This window comes from Terrapene carolina, unplaced genomic scaffold, assembly GCF_002925995.2.
Source record: "Terrapene carolina triunguis isolate 2854851 unplaced genomic scaffold, T_m_triunguis-2.0 Scaffold38, whole genome shotgun sequence".
Lineage (NCBI taxonomy): Eukaryota > Metazoa > Chordata > Testudines > Emydidae > Terrapene > Terrapene triunguis.
In genome coordinates, this window is record NW_020664389.1 from 2,343,560 (window position 1) to 2,360,587 (window position 17,028).

General features: G+C 38.4%; 1 long non-coding RNA gene across 2 annotated transcripts; it reads right to left on the reverse strand.

The window, feature by feature from the left end:
* Positions 1-239: 239 nt before the first annotated feature.
* Positions 240-15,170, reverse strand: LOC112118021. 2 transcript variants are annotated; one of them, XR_002909014.1, is made up of 4 exons: positions 15,033-15,170; positions 10,833-10,951; positions 7,476-7,523; positions 240-458 (listed from the first exon to the last, which is right to left on the reverse strand). It is a non-coding gene; the product is annotated as an uncharacterized LOC112118021 (long non-coding RNA). The 2 variants fall into 2 exon arrangements; XR_002909013.2 differs by lacking the exon at positions 15,033-15,170 and having other exon boundaries at positions 10,833-11,189.
* Positions 15,171-17,028: the final 1,858 nt, after the last annotated feature.

Consider the following 17,028-nt stretch of genomic DNA (forward strand, 5'->3'; position numbering starts at 1 on the left):
GGGGGAAAAAGAATTCAAATTAGTGTAATGACCCAACCATTCCCAGTCTCTGTTTAGACCTAAGTTAATTGTGTCTAATTTGCATATTAATTCGAGTTCAGCAGTCTCTCTTTGGAGTCTGTTTTTGAAGTTTTTTTGTTGCAAAACTCACACCTTCAAGTCTGTCACTGAGTGATTAGAGAGGTTGAAGTGTTCTCCCACTGGTTTTTGAATGTTATGATTCCTGATGTCAGATTTGTGTCCATTTATTCTTTTGTGTAGAGACTGTCCAGTTTGGCCAAAAATCAGAGTTGGAGAATTGTTCCAAGTGTGCCTTTTTATAGTTGAAAATAGTCTAGCAAGCTTTTTCATCATCACATGCCTCTTGCTTTGTTGACTAAATCTTCTTTTTGTCCTTCATATAATGACCCATGCTTGGAGTGAACAATCTTCTCATTCAAAGTTCTAGGGCTTCAATTCTGGTTAATGGGCCATTTAGAGATAATGTAAACACAATATGATAGTCAGGAACAATTCTTCACTGTGACGGGTTGGATCACAGAAACCCCCTTGGGAGCTGCCACCCAATGTGCCAAGACTACCCCTGCTTCTGTTTTCCCTGCCAGCTCAGGACTCCAGCACCCTGTCTTGCTGAGTCAGACACTCCTGTCTGACTCCAACACAGACCAAGGGTCTGAATCACTTGTCCCAAAGCTGCGAGTTTACCCAAAAACAGCTCACAGGAGTGTGCTTGTCTTTAGCACTCAGATGCCCAATTCCCAAAGGGGTCTAAACCGAAATAAATCCGTTTTACCCTGCATAAAGCTTATGCAGGGCAAACTCATAAATTGTTCGCCCTCTATAACACAGATAGAGAGATATGCACAGTTGTTTGCTCCCCTAGGTATTAATACATACTCTGAGTAAATTACTAAATAAAAAGTGATTTTATTAAATACAGACAGTAGGATTTAAGTGGTTCAAAGTAGTAACAGACAGAACAAAGTAAGTCACAAGCAAAATAAAATAAAATGCGCAAATCTATGCTTAATCAAACTAAATACAGATAATCTCACCCTCAGAGATGCTTCAGTAAGTTTTTCTCAGACTGGACACCTTCCAGGCCTGGGCACAATTCTTTCCCCTGGTACAGCTCTTGTTCCAGCTTAGGTGTTAGCTAGGGGCTTCTCCATGATGGCTCCTCTCCCTCTCTCTTCTGTTCCACCCCTTTATATATCTTTTGCATAAGGCGGGAACCCTTTGTCCCTCTGGGTTCCCACCCCCCCTTACTGGAAAAGCACCAGGTTAAAGATGGATTCCAGTTCAGGTGACATGATCACATGTCACTGCAAGACTTCATTACTCACTTGCCAGCACACACATATACAGGGAGACTCACAGGTAAATACAGCCATTTGCAGACAATGGGAGTCATCAAGATTCCAAACCATCCTTAATGGCCCACACTTTACATAATTACAATAGGCCCTCAGAGTTACATTTTATATTTCTAGTTTTAGATACAAGAGTGGTACATTTATACAAATCAGATGATCATACTCAGTAGATTATAAGCTTTGTAATGATACCTTACAAGAGAACTTTTGCACGAAGCATATCCCATTTGCATTATAGTCACTTATCAAATTTTTATAAAACTATCCCGGTTACATTATATTCACTTATTATCATGTTTTTATAAAACCATATAGACTGCACAACGTCACAGGCTTCAATTCTGGTTAATGGGCCATTTAGAGATAATGTAAACACAATATGATAGTCAGGAACAATTCTTCATTAGATTTTACACATCAAGTAACTTCATATCTAAACCTTTAAAAACAGGCCTGTTGACCTAATGTTAATTGCATGCATAATGTAAAAGTAATTACAGAACATGAAAAAGGATATAGCAACAACAGGTTAATTGAGTTATACTAATAAACATTAAACAGGATGTAGGCAGATGAAGACAAATACAGTTAACTTCTATACTGACAAGTGAATTGCCTAGATATACAATAGTCCCTTTTAACATTCCTTTGACATTCACCCACCAGTGAATTGGTACACTTCTTCGAGGTCTTGACCTGAGCTAGCCAGCTGCCAGCACCACAAGTGCCATGCAATATACATAACTATATACAAACAAACTACATTAAAAGGACATTATTAAAGTTGCAAAGTCAAGCACTCAAAAGTTTGGAAGTGCCTGATTTAAGATTGCCCTTTGTAACCTTAATTCAGTCCCTTTCTGTGAGTATGCATTATGATTTTACTTCCATGATAACATCCTATTTTTTCGAAGGGACCCTGCCATTTTGGGGGGCAAATAATTTGTAATGACAAACACACCTGAGAAAATTGGAAGCTGCTAATAAATCATTAACAAACATACAAAACAAAGAGACTAAATACATTGAATAAAGCATGTAATACAAATATACTTCATGCTACTGGAATTATATGCTTGTTTTTCTGCAGCAGTGCAGTATGCATATCTCTATGTCCTGATGTGTTGCTGCTAGTGTTCATAGACATATACCACAATTAAACAGGACTGCCTCATTTCTCACACTCTCCCTGCCCTGCAACTGCAGAAACTCCTACTCTACTCAGGTCTATCCCAACCCGAGCACTCTTTACTCCTAACAAAAGCTGTCCCTCACCCTTCCAATGAGGAACAGCTTCTACAAAGACATTTATATTGATTGTAATTGCTTCTTCTCCTCCCTTTCCCTCATTTTCAATAACATAGCACTGATGATGGGAGACTCTAGTAACCTCCTTCCCATTTCACCTTTCAAATAACAATGAATGGGAAAAATACTCTTTTGAGGAACAGGTTGGAAGGGGAATAAAGGAAAGAGAGGGAGAAAGGTAGCATTTAGACTTAATAACAAAGCAAAATGAATTATTGTTATTATTTATCTACAGAGCATCCGCTATATGCTAGGTGACTTAATGAACAAATAAAAGACAAGTTTTCTCTACAATTTAGCGTTTACCTATGGCACAAGAGAGAGTAGCAAACAATCTCAATATATGAAGATATTGAATATGTATTTTATGTTTGCAGATTGCTAGTTTAGTTCAATTTTAGGAAAAGAAATTCTCATTAAGGATATTATTTTATTGTTTAAAAATAATTCCTCATTTAAAATAAAACAATTATCTTCAAAGTTGTCTTCAAAAAGGACAGAATTAAAAAACTTAAAATTGAAATTCCTGTCAAATATTGTTTTCTGAAAAAATATTAATCCAAACCTCTCACCATAAAATGTGCATTACGTGCCATTTCTAAACTGTTCTTGGATATCCAGGAAGTTATAATTGGGACACAGCTGCTTGGATGGGATTTACCACAAAATACATCTTTTGCTCCAGAGCTGTGCCCAGAATCTAAGTTTTAAAAAATTTCTAGCATTTATGGTGTTAAAAACTATCCTTCCAAAACTGACCCAAGTGTAAATTGATGCAAGATGCTTGTGAGTCTGCCAACAGACTGCAAAAATCGTTCTGAGACACATGAAATGCCCCATTCATAAATGTGGTTTTAAATTTGAAATCTATGATGATTTCATTATCAACACTTTCCTGATGCTCATTATAATATTCTGCTAATGTGTTTTTCACAAATCTAAACTGCTTCCTCTCAACCTCCTGAGTGCCAGAAACCCCATCTCTCCCCTATCCAGCAGCAACAACCTCCAGTTTCTGCTTTGCCAATCTCTGTAATGCAATTATACATTTGTCAATAGAAAATTTTACAGAGCATTGAATATTAAAAATTTGGAGAAAGTGTACCATAAATTGAATTTAATATTAAAATAAACAGCATGAGAGCTACCACACTGATAGTATTATTCATTTCTGTATTTGATTTAATTGAAACCTCCTTTTTTTTTTTAATTTGTTTTGGGTTTTTTTATCTGAAACTTCCGCTGAATCTTCAGTCTGCTGTACCAGAGTGCTGCAATTTTAAGTCCAGCTAGTCTTGTACATATATCCTCAGTTTTAATAGTACCCAAAAGAAGCAAGTGCTCTTTGTTTAGGATTTACAAGCTACCTAAATGGTGGGGTTATTGCCATCTCTTTTCTGAAAATATTTAAAGAATCCATGAAATATAAGACAGAGAAATCATGTGAAGCATTGGAAGTTTTTGTGGACTCTAATATTTTTATTATTCCCTATGTGCTACCTAGTGATTCAGTTGGTTATTTGTGTCTTGATGTCAATAAATCTACGTATTTTTGCAGTGCTAAGTCCATGACTTTGTTTCAGTTATTATTTGGAAAGTTGTCTTTGTGGACAATATAATTACAGACTATCAGAAGCACCATTGCCAAGTGTTATCTAGTGGAAGTATTGAGTGCCACAGTGAGATAAAAGAACTATAATTCAATTTGATCAAAGTGCCTGAAACAGCAATATAAAAGTAATGAAACTGCATGAAATATTGATCAGTGCTTTCAAGTAATTTTGAGATCTTCTGGTTAAAATCTTAAGGAAGTTCCCTTCCTTTCTTAATTGTCTAAAACTACTACAAAACTTTTATGTTAATAACTGAAAAGATTCTATAATGTTTACAAATAATATGATTTCACTTTTAGATAATTTATTAATGAGCCATTCCATTTCATTCTGACTACACTACAAAGAGGTTTGGAGACGGCTTTTTTAGGTTAATTGTATAATGATTTTTTGTTTTTAAAATTCATTATTCTTCCTTCTGAATAGCATGAAGAAGATTAAATACCAAATACTGAGCTGCCTTCATATAAAAACTTTAAAACTGTTAGTCATTGTCATAATACTTAGCTTGTAAGTAGCACTTTACAGGATCAAAGCACCATACACATATTAACGAATTAATCCCCACAACACCACTGTGAGGTAAGTGGCTAGGTATTTGGCACCCATTTTATGATCGTGGCACTGAGGCAGAGAAGTAAAATGACTTGCCCATGGTCATATTGTGAAGCAGAGGCAGAGTTAAGGTTAGAATTCATGACCTACTGACTCTCTGCTTACTCCACCAGACCACACTTCCTCACAACCATTAGCTAATGTGTATATCAAATGTGACATTTCCAAGTAATTATTTTTAAAGAAACAGAAATAAGTGGGAATGTACACAAGAACTAAACTTCCGCAAAACCAAGATAATTCAAATCCAAAGCTTTATTTCAAGCAAATTTCTATGTTTTTATTAATAGTTATATTATTTTTTTCTGTCCCGTTGCCTATAATGTCAGTATCTGTAAAGCCTGATGATGAAATTTCTTTCCCTACCTGTTTAATCACTTTTCAATTTGGTAAATGCTGTCTTTGGCTGAGCGAATCTCTCTATGGACTAAAATCCATTTCCCATTGAAGTCAATGTGAGCTTTCCCATGGACTTCGGGGGGGGAGGGGGGCAGGATTTGGCTCATTGGCTTCAGTCGGAGGTTTTCATTTATATCCATGTACAGAATTTCACCTAAAATGTTTCATAAAGTGGAGAGAGTTGTCTTAAATTGTAGAGGGCCAACTAATTTTACCTCTTTTTCTGTCCTACTCAAGTTCTTATATCTCATTCATCACCATGGAAGGTGGCTGAATAAGGAATAGGAACAGCTCATGGAGGATTCACTATATGGAATGGGATGAACAGATTATTATTTGTTATTATATGATATTTAAATAAATGTATATGTTAAGTGTTGTCAAGGTTCCCGTTGCATGGAATGGACACTTATTTAGTGATTAACACCAAAACACCAAAATAAACAAACAGTTTCAGCTTTGCCGCTGATTATCTATGTCTCTTTGGGTAATTCATTTAGGGCAAATTTATCAGTTCACATCTGTATGGTAGGCAATCAGAGCTGGTATGATGCTCTTCTTGCAAATCCAGGTCCATCAGAGGATAAAATTGAGAAGAAAAAAAATGTTATCTTCAAGCTTTAGAGATATTATAAACAACGGGGGATGAAAGATATCTGCACTTGTCAGAAAAGAATATTTAAAGTGAGGGCTACCACATGGATCTGACATGAGAATTTTGCACTTAGTATCTTGTTGCTTCTATTTATATGTACTATGCTTCAAAGGGATGTAACAACACCTACTTCCCAGGGGCATTGTTGGCCTTCAAAGAGGACATTACAAAGAAGGATTGGACATGGATATAAATAACAAGAATATCCAGAGTTAAAATAGGTAATGCTAATAATTATTTTGGAAGGGATGTAAAACCTCATGCTTCAGGATTTAAACCAATCTTTATCTTTTAGGGATTATAGTGAGATTTGTTCATGGGAGAAAGATTATCCCACATTTGTCTACTGTGAGGTTTCTTGCACCTTCTGTGAAGCATCTGATGATGGCTACAATCAGAGATGAGATCAGGACTAGATGGACCATGAGTCTGATCCATTCTTGCAATTTCTATGTTCTTATCTCTCTAGTTGTTTACATAATACATTAGGATCCTCATATGAAAGATAAATGCCAAATATCATTATTATTGGGTGCTATTCTTGTCTCACATAAGGTTTACACCAGTGTAACTCCACTGATTTCAGTTAAGTTATTCCTGATTTATATTGATGTGAGATTGCAATCAGACTAATTATTTTGGTGGTGTTATTACTACCTGGTTGTGCATTTTCTATGGTGCCATTAACATTGGTCTTAGGGCTCTAAGAATGAGGAGAGTAATTCTCCTCTGAGTTACAATAGTGGACAAAAATCATCCATAATCAAGCACTATTCTCATTGAAATCAGGTCTAACTTTGTCCCATTGACTTAAATGGGATTGCAGCAGTACAGGTGAGAGGAGAATTTGGCATAAGATTTGTTAATTTTTGCTATATTGTCACACAAAATATTATTGGTCAAAAAAAAAAGAGTGGTCATTCCATTTTTTTTTAACATTTTAAATTCACTAGTATAAAGGTCTATATCATTCAAAAGATAAAGATGTAGAATCTGGAAGACTTTTCCCTGTCTATGAAATAATATTGATCTAGGTCTAAGCCTGGGGCCAAAGCATACTGGTGTCTCTTTGGAGTATTTATGGGCTCGTCTATACCGGAACAGTAATGCACACTATGGGGGTGTGATTTCTAAAGTGCACTAACATATTGTTCATTAGTTGGTCTGTGTAGACTCTGCTGGGGCACATTAAATGTCCCCTAGTGCACTTAAGAAATCAGGTAGTCTATAAAGAGTCTACTATAAATAGTAGTCTTGGCCATGCTCCCTTATATGACCAGCACCTCCCCTATTTGAAATAAATGACATTGTACAGAATGGCAGGGGGTTGGTTGACTTATGTTATTGTAGAAGTTTTCTTGTAGTTTTAAGATGGTTCAGGTTTAAGAAGACCATAGAAGTTTATATAGTTCATGAACTACCTTCTGACTCCAAGTGTTGTACAAATTATGGGCCTGTTCATGCAACCAGTAAAATCTGAGGCAGAGTTTAATGGGAGGAGGATTGTACCTTATATATAAAGAGGATGGAATTCGTTCACTCATCAGTGATATGTAGCTGTTATTAAAGCAGAAAGAATTAGGTGATTACAAGCCCTACACAGCAATTTCAGAAAGAAAGTCAAAATATTTGAATATCTGAAGGAAAGATTAAATTATTGTTTTAATTTCAAAGTTTCATGTTCATGCAATATGTATGAAAAATTCTTAAAAATTAATAATGACAAACACATTGTCTAATTAAGATAAAAGGAAAGCAAATTCTTATGAATTTTAATATAAAAATAAACACTATTAATAAAACATAATTACAGTATATAATGAAATATTCATTTTATTTTTTCTTTTCATTGTCATACATTAGTAACACTTGCATGATATTAGTATATAAACTTTTTATAACAAAGTAATTTAACATGATCATTTTACTGATTCTTATTTATTTACCTTACAGAGAGAGCAACAAACTTTTACACCACATAACACTTGTACTTCCATAACATGATATTTTCCCATATAGGCAATTAGTTCATGCACTAGAAGTCAATTATAAACTGAAAGTTTACTGAAACAAGGGATCTCTACACACTTCATTTAAACAGAAGTTCTATAGTTTATAACCAATAGCATATACTTGCCAGAAATCCTGATTTTAGTAACATTTATAGTTAACATAATTGCATAACCACACATTTAGGGCTCAATCCTCCACACAATTATTAATGGGGATTGTGACAGAGTGCAGGGAGTTAACTGGTGAGCCTGCACTCTGATCACTCTGGCACTAATTGGTTCCCCCAGAGAGCTCTGTTTGGGGAATGAAATGTAATTGGCTATTCAGGTTAGCAGGGTATATGATCTAAAGGATTTGTTAGCCCATGAACTGAGGACTGATTAAAATAAAACGTTACAGGAAGGAAGTGCAAGGGGGAGGAGCAGGGCTAGCTGAGCCAGAGTCAGAGAGCTCTCCAGGAAGAGAGTCCTCCTCTTCTCTTGGGCCCTGGGGAAAACGCTGAGGATTCTAGGATTGTTGTAAATAGTATTACTGCACAAAACTATATAGGTGTTAGTGGAGGGAACATAAACAAACAGCACTGTCTGGATATCCAACCAGTGGAGTCTGAGCATATTTCTGTAGTGAAAGAAAGCAGGCGTGGAGTGCCTCTTGCTCTGGGGCTCAATGAGACTGCTTACAGCAGTAAGCATTATGTCCAAAAGTGTTTGCAGGATCAATTTTTATTCAAATTTTGCCTTCATATATTTTTAAGCAATATTGCTACACTAAGGGCCCCCTTTGTTGTCCCACATGTGCACCCAGGCAAGGGTATAAGGATCTTGGCTATGGGTGGAGAGGGGAAGCAGGCACAGCACACCTGTTACTTACTCTCCCCCTCAAACAGGTGCTACTGGGAATGGGCCAGCAGCAGATAAACTACCCCCCTGGAAAAAGGAGGAAGCAGGGAAGGAATTGTATCTCCAAGGCTTGTGCTGCCATTGAGCTAGCACACCTGTGAATAGTCCCTTAGAGTGCAAAAGAGCACTCTAGTTCTTTATCAAACAATATGGCATCTTGCCCCACAGTATGATCCTGGGAAAATGTAGCCCCCATTTACATAATGACCACCAACTTGGCCAAACCAGGTGACTCCAGAGATAAGCACATGACTCTCCAAAGCTTACATGCCATGCTCTCAAGCTAACAACTGTAACTGCCACATCCTCTGTAGACTGGGCACAGAGGGGATGCATAAAACATTGATCAGTGGGTCACATACTTCTTCTGGACAGAGGAAGCAGATCCTAAGTGTTGGAGGCCCACATACTACAATCCCAGAAGAGTCTCCAGTTAAGTGATGGCAGCCACCTTGGTCATCACTGGGGACCTCCAGAGCTAAAACCATGAGTTTCTACATATTTGTTACAGTCTCTGTAGCTAGGCGTTAAAACAAACTCACATCATCTGCAGATTAGAAATGGAAGGGGACACACAGCACACCCTGACCAGTGGGTTATCAAAGTACAAGTTACACAGTTGTATCAGACTATCACTTTGTACACAAAATTCCCCATTGACTTCAATGGGAGTATTGCCCATAGTGTGTGTGTGTGTGTGTGTGTGTGTGTAAGGAGGAAGACTGAGAGTTACTATGGGGATTTTAACTCCAGATTTTATGGTTTGGATGGGTTAAAGCCTTATGATCCTCATTTTCTTAATTTGATAACTGATACATTGAACAACCCAAGTCTGCAAACCTTCATAACAGAAGTAGCCCTTATTTATATAAGCAAGCCTAGTGATTTTCCAGGTGTGGCAGGACTGGGTCCTCAATCTATCTGCAAGATGATTTAGGCCCCAATTCTGCAAGGTGCTTAAGCATGGGACAGCTCACGTGTTTAAAAGAACACATTAGCTTAAAGAGGTTGCTCAGTCAGGGCCATGCAGAGGTAATGAAAGTGACAAATGAAGTCTTGTGGCATACTCTAGTAAAGCCCACCTATGCCAACATAGGGCCCAATTTTGCAGGTCTTGTTCAGTCAAAACTCCCATTTCCTTTAATGTAAGTTCTGTCATGAAGTGGACTTTAAGAAGAAGACAATGATAAAATCAGGATGAAACACATGTAGTGTTTTAGGTTCCCATACAGTTTCATTGTACTCCAGGGATCTGGAGTGAATCCTGGCCATCCAATGTCAATGGCAAAACTCCAACTGATTTCACCCTGGAGGTTTATCATGGAAAAACATCACTTCTGGCTGAAATTTCACACTCAAGAATTTAGCTGGAGAGAAAAACATTTGTTTCTTTCCTTGGATATTGAGGAAAGGATAGGACATAATTTAAGGTTAAAAATTCAAAGCTGTCTAAGGAATTTGGATGTCCAATCCATTAAAATTAATTAAACAAAACCTTAATTTGAATTTTGATTCATCCTCATTCTACAAACATGCACAAAAAATTTCATTCCAATATCATCCAGTAATAATCTCCACATGAAAAACAAAAAACACATTCCATCTTGATACTATAACTTCTCTCATTTTTAAATGTCCATTGTGTATGTGAGAGAGAGAGAGAGAGAGAGAGAGAGAGAAGGGGTGTGTGTGTGTGTGTGTGTGTGTGACAGAGAGAGAGAGAGAGAAAAAGAGAGAGAGTAGGGGGGTGAGGAAACAGGTGAAGGAAAAGCCATATAGCATGTGTTTTGCTTAAATCTTCCCAGAGTTGTAATACTTTGCTGTTCTAGTTTCTCCAGAGACATCTGCCAATTTAAAACAATTTAGTTAGACCCTTTTAGGTTATGAGATTTTTCAGATATAGTTTCTGTGCTTGTTTGATTTTCAGACAGATTTATTTGATTTAGGCTCACACCTTAAGGGGTTGATAAGGAAACTCCTTGTGGAGATGCTGTAGGAAAGCAATTCTGCACCACTGGCTGTAATCCACTGTCCACAGTCAGCTTCCAGATGTAGCTGGTGAGACACACTTGTCTGATAGAGACAGCGTATATTACCATTAGAGCTTTGCAGGATGAGCATAAATTACATTTAACAAGAGACCCATTCATTGAGTTCACTTCATATTCCAGGCATGAGATTTGCATGGTGAACATAGATATACCTATAATCTTTGGCTTTTTATTGTTCTATAGCACTTTATGGCAGCATAACTAACCTCTGATTTTGTCATTGTTAAGTAATTTTGGCTCTGCGTTGTTATGGTACTATTGAGGTTTGCTATTTTCCTCATAACATATCAATGTTGGTTAAAAGCTCACATTTGACTTAAAAGAAATGCGTCCATTGTGGAACGAGGAAGGATAACCTTGTGGTTAAGGCACCAGCCTGTGATTCTGGTATCTCCATTTAATTTTTAGTTCTGTTTCCTGTGTGACCTTGGGAAAGCCACTTAATCCAATGTTTCTCAAACGATGGGTCACAGGAAGGTTCTAGATGGATCAGGGGCCCTAGGCAAACACACGCTTCTCGGAGCCCAGAGGAAGGGATGAGTGGTTTAGGGAACAAGCCAGTTCTACACCCACTCTGCAGCTGTAACTCCCGTCCTGTGGGGTTGGGTCTGACTCCCCTCTCTGGGTATTGCGACCTGGTGCACCTGGTCGCAGCACCACTCACTCAGGTTTGGCCTGGCCACCCCTCCATTATAATAGAGGGTGGCTAGGCCAAACTGAATGAGTAGCAGTGCAACCCCACATGCTAGGTAGCAATGTCACTCACTCAAATGTGGCTTGACTGCTGCTCCATCATGATGGAGGGGCAGCTGGGCCAAACCTGAGTGGCACTGTAACACCATGTGCCAGGTCACAATGCCTGGAATGGGATAGGAGCCACTGCTGTGGTGTGGTGTGGGGCAAGCTGGCTCTTTAATCCACCCCCCACTCCCAGGCTTCCCCTCTGCGCCGGGCAGGGATTAGGGGTGCAGTGCCGGGGTGGAGGGTGCATATATGTAATGGTGAGTTGCAAAACCAAAAACAAACAAACAAACAAAAAAGATAAAATGTAGTGTTGGGGGGGGGATCACCTTAGTAAAAAAATTGGGAACCACTGACTTAATCTATCCATGACTCAGTTTCCCATTTGTAAAATAAGGATAATAAAATGCTACCTTTGTCTTGTTTGTTTAGGTTGTAAGCTCTTTGGAACATGGACATTTTTTCTGCTATATGTTGTATATACAGCACTTTATGAAATGGGGCCCAGATGTCCATGGGGGCCCTTCAGCACTACTACAATTGTTAATGTTATTGCAGTGTAATGCCTATAGCAACTTGAAAAACAAAATCACCAATTGCTAGAAGTATTTAAGCATGCAGGTATTTCATGAACATGTCTGAATGAGAACATGTCCGAATGTGAAGTCCTGGCTCCACTGGAAGTCAATAGGAGCTTTTTTATTGATAACTATGGTGCTAGAATTTCACCTTTAGTCTTTATCCTGTGATTGTCCTGGCTTCTGTCTCCCAGAGTCAGAGACCACTTTTGGGGGGGGGAGGGTATTGCAGGGGGGGGAGAGAGGCAAGAAAAGCAGCAGCCTTCAATTTTATAGGTGAAATAATTGTGAGCACAGATGCTAGATTCTGTCATTGTATTTATAAGGCATCAATCACAGTTGTCTCCAAGCACAAGGCACAATCAGGTAGCTATCTAAATATTACTTGTGACTGCCATTTTACTGGCTCAGCGATTTTGCACTCACAATTAAGTGCAGGTGCAAAAGCGTGCCCACAACATCGGAGGCCAGATTAAAGCCTGTTTGCAAGTTCTCTCTTTGAGACTTTTTAATATATTGATTCTTATGGGGATAAATCCTTCTTGGTGCTTGGCTTGAAAACCTAGGCAGGGTGTTGCAGAAACCAGAAACTCGCAAGAGAAATAGGGAGGAATCCTCTGCACCAGGTCACAAGGCAGCAACAAGTATATTCTGTGGAAGCTACTGCAGCCTAATGACTGGAATGGTCTTGGCAGCCTTAGTGCTCTGTTCCTGCACAGGGGAAGGGCTAGAAGATCGTCATTGGAAAGCCCTAAATCTTCTGCAGAGAACCCCCTTGGAGCTGGTCTCCGCACTGCAAAAGAGGTGTGTGCATGCTCCTCTAACCTCCAAATCTTGCTCATCCTCTTCAGGGAAAGGGGGCAGGATTGGAAGCAGAATATGAATTGCAGACATTATTCTAGGATCAAATAACACACTGGCGAGTCTTTACCCAAAGCACTGCATATAGTTTAGGACACAATATTAGTGAAGGGACATTGGAAAGACAGAAAAAAATGTGCTGCAGAAGACAACAAAAATTACTTAGGGATTTGGGGGATTTGAGTTGCTATAAAAGACCAGTCAGGCATGCCCACCATATCTTAGAAACATAAGACTATGGTGGAAACTTGTTGAAGTATATATAATGTGCCAAAAGGAAAGGAATACATTGATGCCGGCCATCTATTTGAAATAATAGCTAAATCTAAACACAAGAAGTCATGGATTGAAGTGAAGGAAGTGAATGGTTGATAAATAAATAACTCAACCATACAGAATTTCTTTCTTTTAAAACAATCTAACTTCCCTCCCTGCATGGCTTCAATACATATGCATATGGGCACTGGAGGCATGGGTATGTGTGGGGGTGGGGTAGGAGGTTGGGGGGGGTTTATCAATGTAAACCCAATTGTGTATTTTATTACTTGATCAATGTTATGGATAGCCCTCTTCTAACTTTCTTGGTTACCAGACTTTATACATATGGCCTATACTTCATAAATATTATTTTCCAAGGGGGTGGATAAACATGATTTAGTAAAATGAACTAATCTGAAACTTTGCCCCAAAGTAAAATTAAACCAAGACAGAACTTTAACGTTCAGCTAACTCCCCTTCCGCACTTGACCTCCCCCCATAAACACTTTCACATACCTCTTCTTTCCTGATTTCTGTCAGGAGTGAAAACAGAAATATCGGAACATAAAAACTTGTTCTTTCTGAATGAAATCTTGGCTTCCCATTTAAGTAAATGGGAACTTTGCCATTAACTTTAATATAATCAGAATTTCACCATCAGTATTTCTGATCTGGCCAGAATCAGAAAGTTCCAAGATCTCATGAGAAAAGGTTTGAGTAATTCCTTGAACTATTAGGTGCCAGTCCAAACAGAATTGAATTTTTAAATGAAAAATATCACATCTATATTATCTATAGACAGAAATCAGATGACAGACAGAAATCTATGCAATGAAAATTGCAAAGAAATGACAAAAGTTATTCACAGTTCAACCAGCTCTATATTATTTTTGTAGAGACTCAAGAGTGAATAGGAGTAACTTGTATAGAAAAGCAAGTCAAAGCTGTAGCTGCATCCTTGACTATCATCATTTTCCTAAGGTGCTCCAACAGTATGTTGCTTTCTGTAAAATACTGTACTTGCAGGGCATAGCTACTCATAATAATATGAATTAAGGATGAAGTGACAGCTTCAAATGTGAATCCCCTTTCTGTTGTTGCTTTAAATTTTTACCTTAAAATTACTGTAACTTTTCTGTGTTGTGTAAAAATTGCTTGCACAGAATGTAATGCTGCTAAAGAGACAAGGTGTTAAAGTATTTTTATAGCTCAGAGTCATCTAATCAATAGTGATTTAATTTTATCCTATTCTAATTTTTATTGAACTGTGTTTGGAAAATTTTCAATTGGAGGAGAAAATAACCTTTCAGTAATATACATTTATTGCCAAACTACCACCAAGACCCAAACAAAAAGGACAAATTGAAATATATATATATGACAATGAAAGGCAACAAAAATGCATGCTCTTTGGGGTGGGGTTGTCTTCTTATCTCATGTCCGTACAGCACCTAACTCTGTGGGCCATGGTCCCATACTGGGAGCTCTAGGACTTACTATATACAAACAATAACTGCAAAATACTGCTTTAAGAGAACATTAAATGCCATGCAGTTAATCTCTCAAAGGTCAGAATATGTCAACATTAGGATTGCATGCATACACTTAAATCTGTCCTTTTAACATATGCTTTATAATACAGCCTGTTAGAAGGTTGGGACTCACCTCCGCTGCGCCTCCTACTGGTTACTCCAGGAATTAGCGCAGTCCAGTGGAGCGTCCCCACGCGGTGGTATCCCGCCCGTTGTCTTGCCGTCGGTTGGCTTCTGAGCCCACGTCGCTCACCAACTCGCAGCATCCTCTTCAGGACCACTGCCCTCTGGCAGTGCCCCTTAGGCCTTCCACACCCCCTTCTGGGGCGGGGGGGGGGGGAAATCAGCAGTCTCTATGTCCAGCCACCGTAGTCAACCACACACCCCAAAGTCTAATCCCTCCTGTCAGGGATCTGGCGTGGTCTGTAATGGCCGCTCCCTATGGCCAATGGCTGGGTGTACTACACTACACAGCCATAAAGACAGTTCTTAATGCATGCACACAAAGGGTACATGTGTAACCTTAATTTTGGCATTTCCACACTTTTGAGGGTTTCATTATGAAAACGTAACTTTGTCTCAGTGCAAGCTTTTTGTATGAGATGCCCTGCCTTTTAAGACTATTTTTAACATGGTTTGCTGGGACTAAGCCAAGGATACATATGTAGATGGGCTGACACCTGGGATCTACCTTTCATGCACTTTGTGCTATGTTGCACGTGTTGTCCATGTCCTTTCTTTGCTCTGCACTTTTAGAACTTAGAACTGGAGTTTAAGAACTTAGTCACTTTTGAAAATCCCAATAGCTCCCTACCTGCAACTTCTGGCAACTAAACATTTTTTAAAACCTGGCCCGCAGTTTGGGGGGGGAAGGGACATAATGAATACCTTGTTGTAAAAGAACAAGAGGAGATTTTCAAATGTTAATAAACTGGTCAAATCCAACTTGTATTTCAAAGGTCTTCAATATGGGCTATTTACATGCCAAATTGCAGCTTCCAAGACTTACATTACAGCTTTCAACAAGTCAAGAAAATGCTACAAGATTTTATTTCTTATAAGGAGAAAAATATACCTCACTCTCATAATCAAAACAAACTGAACTACCAAACTTGCTTGAAGGTTTTTTTTTTTTGTTTTTTTTTAAACACCTTTGCTTAGAGATCAGCCTGGAGAACTCCAGTCCAAAAGGTGAAAGTTTAAGAAAGTTACTGTAATAGAATGCTAAACTGTATTGTATGGTCCAGGCACTGAGTGAAAGAGACCTTATTTAAACTAACCTCAGTCCTATCTGGGGGGCACTAAAGGATCTTATGATGAACACATCTGGTGTCTACCTTGCTAAGAAGGAAGCTCTGTAGCCAATCCTTATTTGGTACAGGAACATGACATAGTATCAAAAGAAAACTAGTGCCAGGATAGGACTGAAACAGAAGGAGGACAGCAACGAAGATTGAAAACAAAAGGAACAAAACAGCAAAGGCTGTAGGATCTAATCAACGTGCAACTCTTTAATGCCCCAGAGAATTTCAGCTTTGACTAACCTTTACAGTGGTCAGGCTGAAAGCAGTATCTTGCAAGCTTTCAAATAGTGAAAAAGCTCCACAAAGAATCTGGAGATATACTGGTATTTTCTTTAATTTATGCCAGGGGGAAGCAAGCAGAGATAACTTTCAATCTTTTGACTTTACCAAAGACAGTCACAAAGATGACTGTGAAGTGGTTCTGGCTATGTTTGATGCATACTCTATACTTCAGAGATATGTGATTTATGAAAGAGCCGTTTCCACTATTGAATTCAAGGACCCAGGAAAAATGCTGGATGTTCTATAAGAGCTCTATATACATTGGCTGAAAACTGATTTCTGGAGTATGAATATCAGGACAGGCTGCTTAGGGGTAAACAGACAAAAATCTTTCACAGCAGCTACAATTGAAGACAGACTTAACCCTAGCCGAAGTTATACAGAAAGGAAAGCAGTCTGAGCTAGTCAAACAACAGAACAAAATTCAGGAGCAACCTGAAAATAACTTATAAACTGTGAACAGACACTTGAGTATTAAAAGTATTTATCATAAAACCCCTGAATCAAAGAGAGAGAACTCCCAGGCTAGAGGGACAAATTCCA